Source organism: Babylonia areolata, chromosome 24 (genome assembly GCF_041734735.1).
Source record: "Babylonia areolata isolate BAREFJ2019XMU chromosome 24, ASM4173473v1, whole genome shotgun sequence".
Classification (NCBI taxonomy): Eukaryota; Metazoa; Mollusca; class Gastropoda; order Neogastropoda; family Buccinidae; genus Babylonia; species Babylonia areolata.
In genome coordinates, this window is record NC_134899.1 from 2,891,149 (window position 1) to 2,903,648 (window position 12,500).

Here is a 12,500-nt window from a genome sequence, read left to right on the forward strand (position 1 = left end):
TATGGATTCAGACATCCTTGAGGAAAAGGACAAGCTTACATTACATAAATTATGTACAGAAACATTTTCAGGGTGAACTCGATAGACTGAGTAGCTATATGCAATCTAATGGTTTTGAGTTTTCTGTAGAAAAAACACATTTGATCCTCTTTAATAATGGTTATAATCCCAGCAAACTACCACGGTTTTTTTTAGGAGGACGTGAAATATTTTTCAAGTCGGAAATCAAATTTCTTGGGATCCTATTTACTTCAAAACTAAACTGGAAGAAACACATTGATTCAATGGTGACTAAAGCAGTTAAAAGTTTAAATTTCTTAAAAATTGTAAGTCACTCTCCTTGGGGACAAGACTCCAAAATTCTTTTACATTTAGCGATATCTCTCGTAAGATCAAGATTGACCTACGGTCAAGAAATTTTCTTTTCTGCCCCGCCGACGTTCCTAAAGAAGCTGCGAATAATTGACAGTAAAGCTGTGAAACTGGCTTTAGGGGTACCTGTGCATACTAAGACCTCAGAAGCCTATAAGCTTGCGGGTATTCTACCACTAGATGAAATCAGAAAATTAAGTTCTGCTAAATATATTGTGAGATGTACAGCAGTGGATGATTTTGAGGAATTAAATATTAGGTCTGATATTGATTTTCCAAAAAATGCACAAAATAATTCAAATCTACAAACCATTCGCACATATGTGTCAGATATTTTAAATTCTTCAGACATTGATTTGCATGATATGGCACCTCGTGTTCTGGTGCCACCTGTCCCTCCCTGGGAGTTAACAAAAGCAAACGTCAACATATGTGCTTCTGACACAACAAAAGGAGAATCTCCACATATAATAGCAGCATCTGTCAGAATTGAATTAGAAGAAAATTTTGATTATCATTTAAAAGTTTACACTGATGGCTCGGTCCTGGATGATAGCAGTGCAGGATCTGCTTTTGTCATTCCTGACCTAAAAACAGAAAAATCATATTATTTAGGTAAGGGACATTCAATTTTTACAGCTGAATTGGTGGCCATCCTTATGGCTTTAAATCATCTTGTTGATATACCAATCATAATAAGTAATATCCTATTTTGTGTTGATTCTCAATCTGTCTTAAAAGGTTTGCTCCTTTTTGAGAATAATCAAAGAGAAGATTTATTTTTTGAAATTAGGTATTTATTGCACTCCCTATTTGTGAAGGGTACAAATGTTGATTTTTGTTGGATACCATCCCACACTGGATTCCGTTATAACGACCAAGCAGATAGGGCAGCAAAAAGGGGAGCAAAAAATCATATAGATAGTATAAAAGTATATTGCCCATTGTCATACAAGGAAATAAGCAATATACTAGAAAGAGACTTTTATAGGTGCTTGAATTCAAGTCTAAAACCTCGTCAGTTGACTCTCTCAGACTTTGGTCCGATTCGCAGACCAATTCTGAGCTTAGCTCTCAGACTATTATCAAATTCATTACGGACCAAGTATTGTTCTAATGTCAAGTGTATATGCTTTAATAACCTGACAATTGAGCATATAATTTTTCACTGTAGCTTGATGAAGCCTTTTGTACACGAAAGTGTGTCTTCACAAGTGACTGAGAACGTTGATGTTTTTGACTTTTTGCATTCATTATCAGTTGTTTCGCTTGTCAGTTTAACGACTTCTCTTTTACGAAGTCCTTTAAGTAATTTCCTGTAACTGTATTTAGAGGGTTTTTTTTTGTTTGTTTGTTTGTTTTGTTTTTCTTTCAAATTTCACCCACATTTTTACCCTCATTTGCCCAGTTTCCCCAAACCCTCCATTCATCCACATCTCCCACCCCTTCTAACAGATAATACTCAGATGTATTCATAAATACTTTTACAAAATGTCTTCAATCACCGATATGTGTGACGGGACATTAAACAAAAATTCCTTCCTTCCTTCCTGAGAAAATAGAAATAAAACTCGAAAACCTCTCACCCTATCAACGACGCCTTCGTGAAAAACTCGAGATGCGCGGAAAGGAAACGAGAAAATTAGTTCCGAATCTATGGAATAAGGTTGGTTATGTCGTTCACTATAGAAATCTCAAGCTATACACGCAACTTGGCATGAAAGTAACTAAAATCACAAAAGTGTTAAAGTTTAATCAAAGTCCCTGGATGGCGCCCTATATAATGATGAACACCAAACTGAGACAAACCGCTACTAACGATGCCGATAAAGATCTGTATAAATTAATGAACAACTCGGTATTTGGTAAAACTATGGAAAATATCAGAATGAGAACGAATATCAAATTATTCAAGTTAGATGAAGAGGACAAGGCACGCAAACTAATAAACAAACCGGCTTATGTCGATCATATGATCATCAACGAGAAACTTCTAGCGATTCACTACAAAAAAAATAAGCTTGTGCTCAATAAACCTATCTATATCGGGATGGCCATTCTCGACCTATCCAAGTATCTCATGTATGATTTGTATTACAACCACTACAAGAAAAAATATGGATGCAGGTTGTTATATATTGATACCGATTCATTCATTCTCCACGTAGAATGTGAGGATTTATCGCTGGTATGGATGATAATGTACATGACCGCAGTAATTTTCCAAAAGATCATCCATTGTATGATAAATCGATAGAGAAAGTGCCAGGATACATGAAAAGTGAGCTTGGATGTAAACCGATCCGACAATTCTGCGGCTTGCGCTCGAAGATGTATTCGGTTGTAGCGGATGATGGATCAGTTATCAAGAAAGCCAAGGGCATAAAAAAATGTGTGGTGAAGGATGAAATTGAACCCGATATGTATAAGGAGTGTATTGATCGATCTGTTCAATTTACTAACTGTATGAGAACGTTCAGATCGTATAAGCACAAGATGTATACGATCAAGCAAATGAAGACATCACTCTCACCGTACGATTCCAAACGCTATTGGCTAGATGATGGTATTACATCTTACGCCTACGGGCACTATGGTATTTCTGTATCGTGAGGAACAACCATAAGCTCTTCGTGTACAAACCCTCTGGATGGGCCATTTTGTAAATAATAAAGAATAGGATCGCCGGGCATCATACGCTTAATATTATAAACTTTAAGAGACCAAACGGGATCCGTTGCTCGTTTGCGAGCTCCACCCTCGAGCTCACCGGGCTCATACAAGTACCGAACTTGCGCATCAGGCGGTAACTCTCCTTTATCATCTTTAGTCGGTGCAGAGGATTCGGCTTCTACCGATTTGGCCTTTATTGCGACCGACGGTTTCTTACCTATAAGTCTCGTCACCTCATTATTCAATGCAGCCACAACAGCCGGTAATCTAGTGACCCATTCTGTTGATCGATTCGGCGATTTCATTTCAGCCACATATTGATGACTAAACAATCGTTCTGCCAGCGTACGATTAAATCTTTCTACAATAGCCTGGCTTCTGTGTGTCTTTCCACGCCTTACTTTTTTAAAAATTTTGTTCACAGCACCCATAAACTCTCGGCCAGGATCTACCTGAAGAAGTTTGGGCAACTTCAATGGGCTACGGTCGTAAATACGTAAAAAAGCGGCCGCCACTTCGACGCTGTCTTTCGTTGTTAGGGGTTCGGCTTCTTTATATCGACTCGCAACATCAACGACAGTCAGCGCATACTTATACGTCTTACGCCCGATTCTGTCATAGGGTAAAAATAAAAGGTCAGCCTGATGAACCTCATTTGGGACAGTAATATCAAATTTTGCTCTCGGAATATACTTTGGAGGGGGTAGATAAATTTGCCATATAGCTTGTTTTTGTAACCATTTTCTAGCCTCATCCTCAGACACCTTGGCTGCTTTCGCGAGTTTTTTAATCGCCGAATAACCCTTCCAATAACCGCTTGGGCTGTAATAGATCTTTTCCATTTTATTTAAGAAAGTAAATGTTTAATATTTTGAAATCGCAACGCCAAAAATGACCATGGTCATGATAATAAATACGTATTCTCGATCTTTTTGTCCCTCTGAGGGTGTATAAAAATCTGAAAGTTGGGGTTCATGAGAAAGAGGGGGTAGTGGCTCCCCCATCACTTTATAATATTCTTGCATAGCCATATCCACATCCTTAAACGTGTTCACAGCATGTTGTTGTTGTCTTAGTTTTTCATTTATATAATCTAAACGTTGAATCCTCTCTTTCTGCCATTCTGCGGTCGCTGCCTGAAGTTGTTCTTGCGCTTTGTTGTGTCATTTCTGTTCTTCTAACGCGTCTGAAGACCCCCAGTGGGGGGATAAGGGAGGGTCTTATAAGTAAAAAGATGTGAGGCTTCCCGGTAAATGCTAGAAAGCGTTTACTATTGCCCCACCAAGCGATTAACGCTACCTAACTGTTTATGGCCATAACTATAATTTATGAAATTATAATCCTTCAAAATATCCTTGAGGTCAGCCTACCCCATAAAAAACCCCCCACATCACCATACTAACTTACCCACTCTCTTTCAACACACCCCCTATCCCCACGCGCCCCCCTCACACAAACTCGGAATAACCTCCCTACACTTATACGTTTTCCAAACTACCCACCACCAAAAGACCCATCTCTCAACTCTAACCCCCTCTTCCCCTGCCCATTCCCCCCACCTCGTGTACTCCCTATAAAATCCCTAACAAACCACCACCCCCTAAAAACAAATAGAATCCCAGAAACCCCCACTAGAACACCAACCATAACCCCCCCCACCACCCTGTTTGGGTTTGTACCACAGGTGGTGGTGGTTGTACTGGTTTTTTTCGACCGATTAAAATATATGTAAACACCACAACCTATTATCATCGCAGCAGCAGCAGCAATGTACAAGGGGATTGATAAAAACGTGATCTGGTCCCCCTCGATGATGGTTCTTCTTCTTCTTGTTGTTCTTGTTCTTGTTGTTGTTCTTTCGCTTTTCGAAGTTTTTCGAGAAGTTCTTCATGTTTTGCTTTTCTAGCAGCAGCACCTTTTCGACCCGCTTCACTTTCCTTCTGATTCTTGGTTTCGTTACTTCCTCCATTATATTTATTAAATTGACAATGTTTAACAGTAGTTACAGCTGTGGTGAGCGGAGCTAAGAACATGCCAAATCTGTGATATAGTTCGCAAGTAAAGCTGTTAAGCGCATGTCCCAGGAATGGATCTTGCTCGAGATCACTATTTAATTTTGTTTGGTCATCAATTGGGAGATACATACAAACTGCTCTGGTATACAGTTGTATAATTGTATTACCGAGTGATTTTGTAATCATCGATCCTAAACTCGCTTCGTATCTCGTATAAAAGCTTGTCTATATCCGGATCTTTCATCGCTTCGATTTTATCAACACTAAACTCTTTCCCTAAATATTCTTTTGGCTCCACACGGCGGGGGAGACCACCGCATAACCTGTCGCGTTTGGGATCCTCGGATAGTAATTGGTCCATCTTCATATATCCTATATAAACCTTCCTTTTAAGTTTACAATAAGAAAAACTACAAATCCAAGGACTAAAAGAGTTAAGAAATTGCTTAACCATGCTAAGGAACTGTTAAGCAGTGTTAAGAAATGTTAATCCTTGTATTACTATAGCAAATTTTATATGCCAACTGTTGATATCAGTTTTTTAATATCACTTGAGTTTTGGTAGTTGACAAAGATTTTCTAACCTCTTTACGTTCATTTGTGTTGGAATGACACGTTTTCTCTAAACATCATCAAACGAGTCCCCTATCCTTACAGTGAAATAAAGCCACCCATTTTGTTTGTCGTGAAAGGTCAGTAAGAACCGAGTGTATTTCTGAGTCAACACCCCCACAGACTGTTCGCGTGTCCTTCCAGAAAATGCGAGTTTTAACTCAACATTTGCTTCTTTTGGAGAAAGAGCCTTTAGTCACTACAGTCATCGATTATGTACAACATTGCTCCCCGAAAATAATACAAAAAACAGCCCAAGGCCCTTCGTGAAGTTTATCACCGGGTTTAACGGTGTATACCCCCCGCGTCCTTACTTACCACACTCGGATCGATAGGCTTTATTATATTCGAGAGTAGGGGCATAGGAATTACCATATTCTCGACACACCACGATATGACTTTGAAATATATCTAAAAAATACATTCGGTCCTACCACAGCACCAGTTTGCCGCAAACAAATGCGGAATGTGCTTCTTAAGTATACACGCGACAAATCTCCATCTTCTATATTTAATTGTCCATCCATAATTACAAAATACATACGCAGTGAGCGTTTCAGCGTTTCAGCTTTTTTTTCTGAATCGTGAATCGTAATGCCTTCAGACGCATTTTTCGATTACGACGTCCACTCGCCGTGAAGAAAATTATCATCTGTGGTGGCGCATTTCCAACCAAGAGCATAATTATTCGTGAAATATTCGCAGACTGTGACATCCGCTAGTTCTAAATCTTTACACTTTGTCTACTTCGGTCGCGTTTTTGCGTTCCGAAAAACTTCTGATTTCATCCCATTGTTGATAGATCGCATACCTTGACTAAAACAGTTGATTGGGGCACGACATTCGATCGTCACTTCAACCTTATGGATCTTAGATTGTAATACCCTCAAACTACAGCAGTACCCACCCCCCTTCATACTTTTGGCCGCATCGAGAGATTAATCTTCCAGAGTGTGTCAGTATTGGTGTGTCCAGAGGAATTTTACGATGTCGTAGTATTCTATCATATAAAATAGCGAGCGCTACGCCGAGATAATAACCGCTATGCTGGTCTCGCAAGTTCGGGTTTGTGTGACCCTTTCTCAAAACTCGAGTCTAATCCCTTCTAACGTTAGGATGCATCCGGGTCTGTGCTGCGGCAGTAACCTTGTTATAATTGTTAAAGGTAAGTTCATACTCCAGCGCGATCGCCGAGAGCACTCTGATAAGAATGGTGCGATGAGAGGTTCTAGGTCAATTCGAAATCAACGGAATACAAAATCGATTTACCATAACCTCCGCAAAGGCGGCATCATCTAGCGATAGTGTCATTGCTCCATTATCCGCGTTAATACGCAATCGTGTCACATACGGTTTGTCAGTTAAGTCAATACCTTGATAAACGGCGTTCTTCTTCGTTCCTTGTCTAGTTCTCCAAAGATCTCCATAAGTATCAAATACAACACTATTATCTCATGCTCATGATTTCATTACCGGAAATGCGAATGTTGATTTTACGTACTATTGCTCTACAATATTATCAACATTGTTCTGTTCACATCTGTTGTAGAAGTCAAAAATTTTTTGAATGCTAGTCGAACACTCCCCGAACGATCACATCGTCAACACCTAAATATTAGGAAAGCTTACAAGCAGTTGTTGATCTGTTCGGATAGTAGACGATTGTTTATTATTCACGACAGTCTGCCGCACGCCCTTTATCCCCCGCGGCACCCGCAAACTTCTCATTGGATTAAAGCATTCTTCCACTCATTTTTTGTTTTTATATAGATATAGTGAATTAACTTTATATTATAATTTTTGAATATATGCGGAAGTGGTGATATGGCGGAATTTCGCCTAAGTTGGTGGATCAATAATAAATCTGGTTTCTTGCAAACAGAATTATTTAAAGAGAGCGGTGATGATGTATTTTTCTAGATGCATTTTTGGACAAGAGCCCGATGTTGGCTAAATTATGCTAATTTGTACTTGATAGTAGAGTACACTACGATTAAAAAATAATCCAGAATTTAATATCATTAACTCCCACTAAACCACCCCTAGCACTTTCAACCACTAGCGGGAAAACCTGGTGAGCAAATATTATTCGCGAGGAACTTGGTTTTGTAACTGGAGGAGGAGGAACGCCCAAACGGTCGCGTCTCGCAAAAAGGTTAAGTCAATGTGCGAAGAAATTGAGATGGATGATTCTCACCAAATACAATCGATGAAAGTACTTAAAACAATAGTGATCCTCCCTGGATGGGCACCGATTAACAGGGTGTTTATATATTCGTGTAACTCAAATGTTAGACAAAGCCATGCAAAACAACGCGAATCTTTCTGCAACCTCTCAAACGCCACACCTTGTGAAGAAATGTGCACAACTTTAAAAATAAAAATCAGACTGCGGAACTAGCTGATAAACCTGAAAGTGAAATCAAACCCTTGCATTTAACAATTGGGTGGGAGACGATCTAAACATCGAGCGTGCTGCACTCCAAGAAGCGATATCAACACACAAAGAAGCGCTGCGATCCAAAATCAGCAGAATGCGTAAACTATACGCAAAATATCTTGAGGAGGTACACTACACTAATCGGAACGAATTGAACGCTTTTAGAGAACAAGGCATTCTAACGGGTATCCATTCTTACTGGCCTTTGGTATGATTATCACACTAACGTTTTGGCCGTTCACGGGTGAGGGGTCACTCCACGGGCGCCGCGGGTTAAAAAGATGACAACTGTAAGAAAAAGGCTTAAAAGATTTGAGAATAACATAAAAAAATGAAATTAGGTTTAATAAAACGGCGATTGATTGCCCTCACAAGAATCATTGGGGGGCTCATTGTTTCGTGGTTATTAAGCACGTTGGGTAATGCGGTTTGGTGGTTAGGTCCAACAACCTGTGGGCACTCGTGGCTCGGTGCTGGCCTCTCCTGTTTGATTATTTAAAGAATAGGAAAGTTAAATACCACCTAGACCCTATCAAATCTAAAGTAATAGCGACTTTATAGTCTTTTGTGAGTTTTTGGGCTCTTCTTCGAACGTACTTTTCGCTGTTTTTGAGTTTAAATTGTTATCAGAAGAAGCCTGCACCATAACAAAAGGGTCCGATTACCAGCCACCGTTAGCTATAGCAAATCTGGTCGAGATGTTTGTGATTAATTTTTTAATTCTATAGGTAAGAGTGAACCACCCGCGAATGCCTAACAAAACTCTCGTTTCAACACCCTCTCTTTCCTCGGAGTGTCAAAGGCTAGTGATTTATAATCGAGCAGCCGTATTACCGCAACAAGCATTTACCAGTCTGCCTCAGAAAGGTGGCACAAGAGCCCAGTGACCTCTAGACCATTGAATAGCTTTTCCTGATGGGGCAACAAAATAAGTATGCATGTACATTTGTGGAACACTTTGGATATTTGGTGGTGGCACACTTTGGTAGTGGAACACCTTTGTTAGGGTGGAACAATGTGTGGTAGTTCGTTTAATCGACATCATTAAACACCAATATTCTTGTTCTTTCAGTCCAATGTACAATTTTTATTTATTATAATTAATGTTTGTACCAACCCTCAATGCATATCAGATGGGCCATATAAAGGCCAACACCAATGCAAAGTTACCTTCGGGATCTCGCGTCCTTGAGAACGTCCTGGTATTTTTTTATCGCCGTTTGTAGGTTTTCGGGGGCATTAATCGCATCTTCAACATTGGCTAAAAATTGTTTTGCGCATCAAATCCTTCCTTTTGTAGATATAACTCGGCGCGTTTGACTTGATACCCTATTATAGCCCTCACACTTAAGGGCGAATGCTATCGTTGAGACAACTAATCCTCCGCATGTGTAAACCCAACCCCTTAACAGGAAAAATGTTGTCCAAGCCGGGTGAAAGTCCACCGTATGTCTGATTTTTAATCGTGGGGGCTAAAGAACACAGGTCCCTCTCCTCTGTTTCTCATGCCTGTCGTGCGCCCCACCGGGGGTCTCACCTGAATAAATTCTCCCAAACCAAAGCAGCTTTTCTATTTTCTGTCTCCAATCCTCTGCCCAAATTCCCACACAAACGCTGATAAACTGCTTTATCAAACGGATTATTATACATGGTGAAATGCTTGGTCGGTGGTAGCGTAGTGTGTTAACTCGTTCCAATAACCTCCGAGATCTGATAGTAAAAAGAAACATAACACGGCTCGAATAAACGGACTCAGAAGCTTGAAAATGTTCTTCCGTTTACTCCACACCGGCGGTCGCGCACCATAACCACAAAAATGATTGATTTCTGCACCCCACACTATCGGATGTTTCTCCACGCAAGCCAGCTGCATTCATCTCCCCATTCATAGTGGTTCGCATAAAGAGCCCCCTGAAAAACATCGTAAACTTGGCGGTAAAAGAATATTCGCTGTTCACGTAGTTCATTGTGTACAACTTATTCTTTTTCTTTATACCCCGGTTGGATAGGACGTGTCCTTATTGAACTGTAAATTTTCCTTATTCATAGCTATGTATATAATAACACCGATATTCAAAAAGACTAATTACCGCTGTTCAAATCAATCAAAGTGAATACAGAAATCGCGCTGCGTGAAATAACTTATATCCCCAACTGAAAAATATCAGTGAGAGCTCGGAAACCAATTTCTTACCTACCGATCGTAGATAATAATCCCAGATGGTTATTAAATTGTGTGAATTGAATAAAGAATGTTCCACCCCCCACGGTGCAGATTAGACTTTGCACACTCCGATTGGCTATCTGAGAATAAAGAGACCAAATTGTTCGATTGAAACTTCTGATCATCTGCACATACTCTTGTGTTCCCCAAAAAACTCATTCGCGCCGAAATAATGGTGTTAGAAACAGGCATCCGCGGCTCCGATACATAAAGCACTTTACACTACCTCGTCTCAATTATACCACCGATAATTTCTATAACGGATTGCCTTCTACTTTTACAATCAATCCCATAGAAAATGAAAGATGCGGGGTGGTCGACAACCACGTTGCATCAACCACCAATACAAAAATAACTTTCTCACGGAGATTTACCACGTTAACACTTTCTGTAGTAGATAAAATCATAAACCAGTTTCTATTGATTATTTAAATAATTACAATACATAAAAGATATGTCTGAACCCTGCACTACGCTCAGTTTAGATATCACGGAGATACAGAGGGATTTGATGTGTCGGGAAAAGAAAATCAGTTGTACTCCTTACAACATTCTGAAGAACATACAAAAGAAAAAATTAAAAATTGTTGATATTGTGAGTGATTGATGATGTTGTCAATGATGAGCCCTATCACAACTTGTTCGTTTTAAACGGTACATGTCAGCTAAAACCCCTTGACAAGTGGATAATCATTAAAAATGATCACCTTACATTATCCAAGAATAAAATAATAATTATATAATAAAAAACAGTGGCTGTATGTTCACTGATTTAAAAGCGTTAAATGCAATTTAGAAAAATACCAGAATATGTGTTATGTTATTAAGAAACGCTCGACGGTATATCTGGATTTCAATAAATTTTTATGATCTAACTAGTTTGTGGGGCTTCCGTCGTTTACTATTATTTTGATGTAATTCCTCGGTGAAGAGCCAGATGATTTTATAGAAGTTTTTCAAGGGATTTACATTAAATGGCCCAAAAATCTTGCCAAATCAACCCCATAGAATCACCATGAAAAACAAGATGATTTTATGTATGATAATTATACAACAGGGTAGTCATATAGAATTCTCGCTTGAAGTGAATTGTTTACAATTACAATAAGAACTGATTGTTTGAACAACTCTCCGTCCCTTCCTCAAAATATTTCCTAGAAGACTAGCGTAGCACCAATTTGAACATATAGCATAAACAATATATAATAAAATGGTATGATCCCGGAGGCCAGGAACACATAATACCAAACCCTGCACTACGCTCGGTTTGGTTGATCTCGGAGATACAGACGGATTTGAATGCGTCGGGAATAGAAAATCATTTGTACCCTCCACCATTCTGAAGGAAACGTACAAAAGAAAAGAAATAACTAGAAATGTTGGTTCAAACAATTTCAGCGAACATTCAGACGAGAACGTTGTACGGTTGTTGTTGTGAACAAACCACATCATCTATGTTCTTTCCGACGATGATACGGTGGGTACCTTAGTCCTGTGGATAACTGGATTTTAGATATTGACATAAAACAACCTATGTTCGTATTTGGAAGAAATCACGCTCGTACAAAAAATACAAAATATGGTAAAATTTTAGCATCCTAACAACGCGTAAAGATCAAATCGTCGTTAACAGCGACGACTTTGGATATGTTACTGTATGAAGGTAAAAAGACTGGTACACTGCGTTAATTAAAGAGTTTGATTTTAAGCCGCCTATTCTGGGTTCAACTATCGTTTTAGATATACCCCTTAAGTGTTTGTGCCAGTGATTTTGTATAAGTTTTAAAAGGGTTCTCATAAACTGTCCTTGAAAACTTAAAAAAAAACTCTTGAAATTACCATCAAATTCCAGTGGTTGACCCATCAGATCACCCGATCCCATCTATAAGAATTCTCGCTACGAAGTTGTCCATCAAACGTCCATCGTTTAGATAAAATATCTCTCGACTTTATTCACATCGGACCTCTATTCATCTAACAGCCTGCGCTACTTCTCCTCACCGGTTACCATCATTAAAAAAACCAAAAATGTTACTAATAGAAAAAAGGAGTTCTCCCTACGAGAGATATCGAATATAAAAAACAACCTCGAAAAGAGCGTGATGAAAGAACTTTATTTTATAACAATATAAACGCGGTGTAAATATCGCTAGCAGGCCGCGGA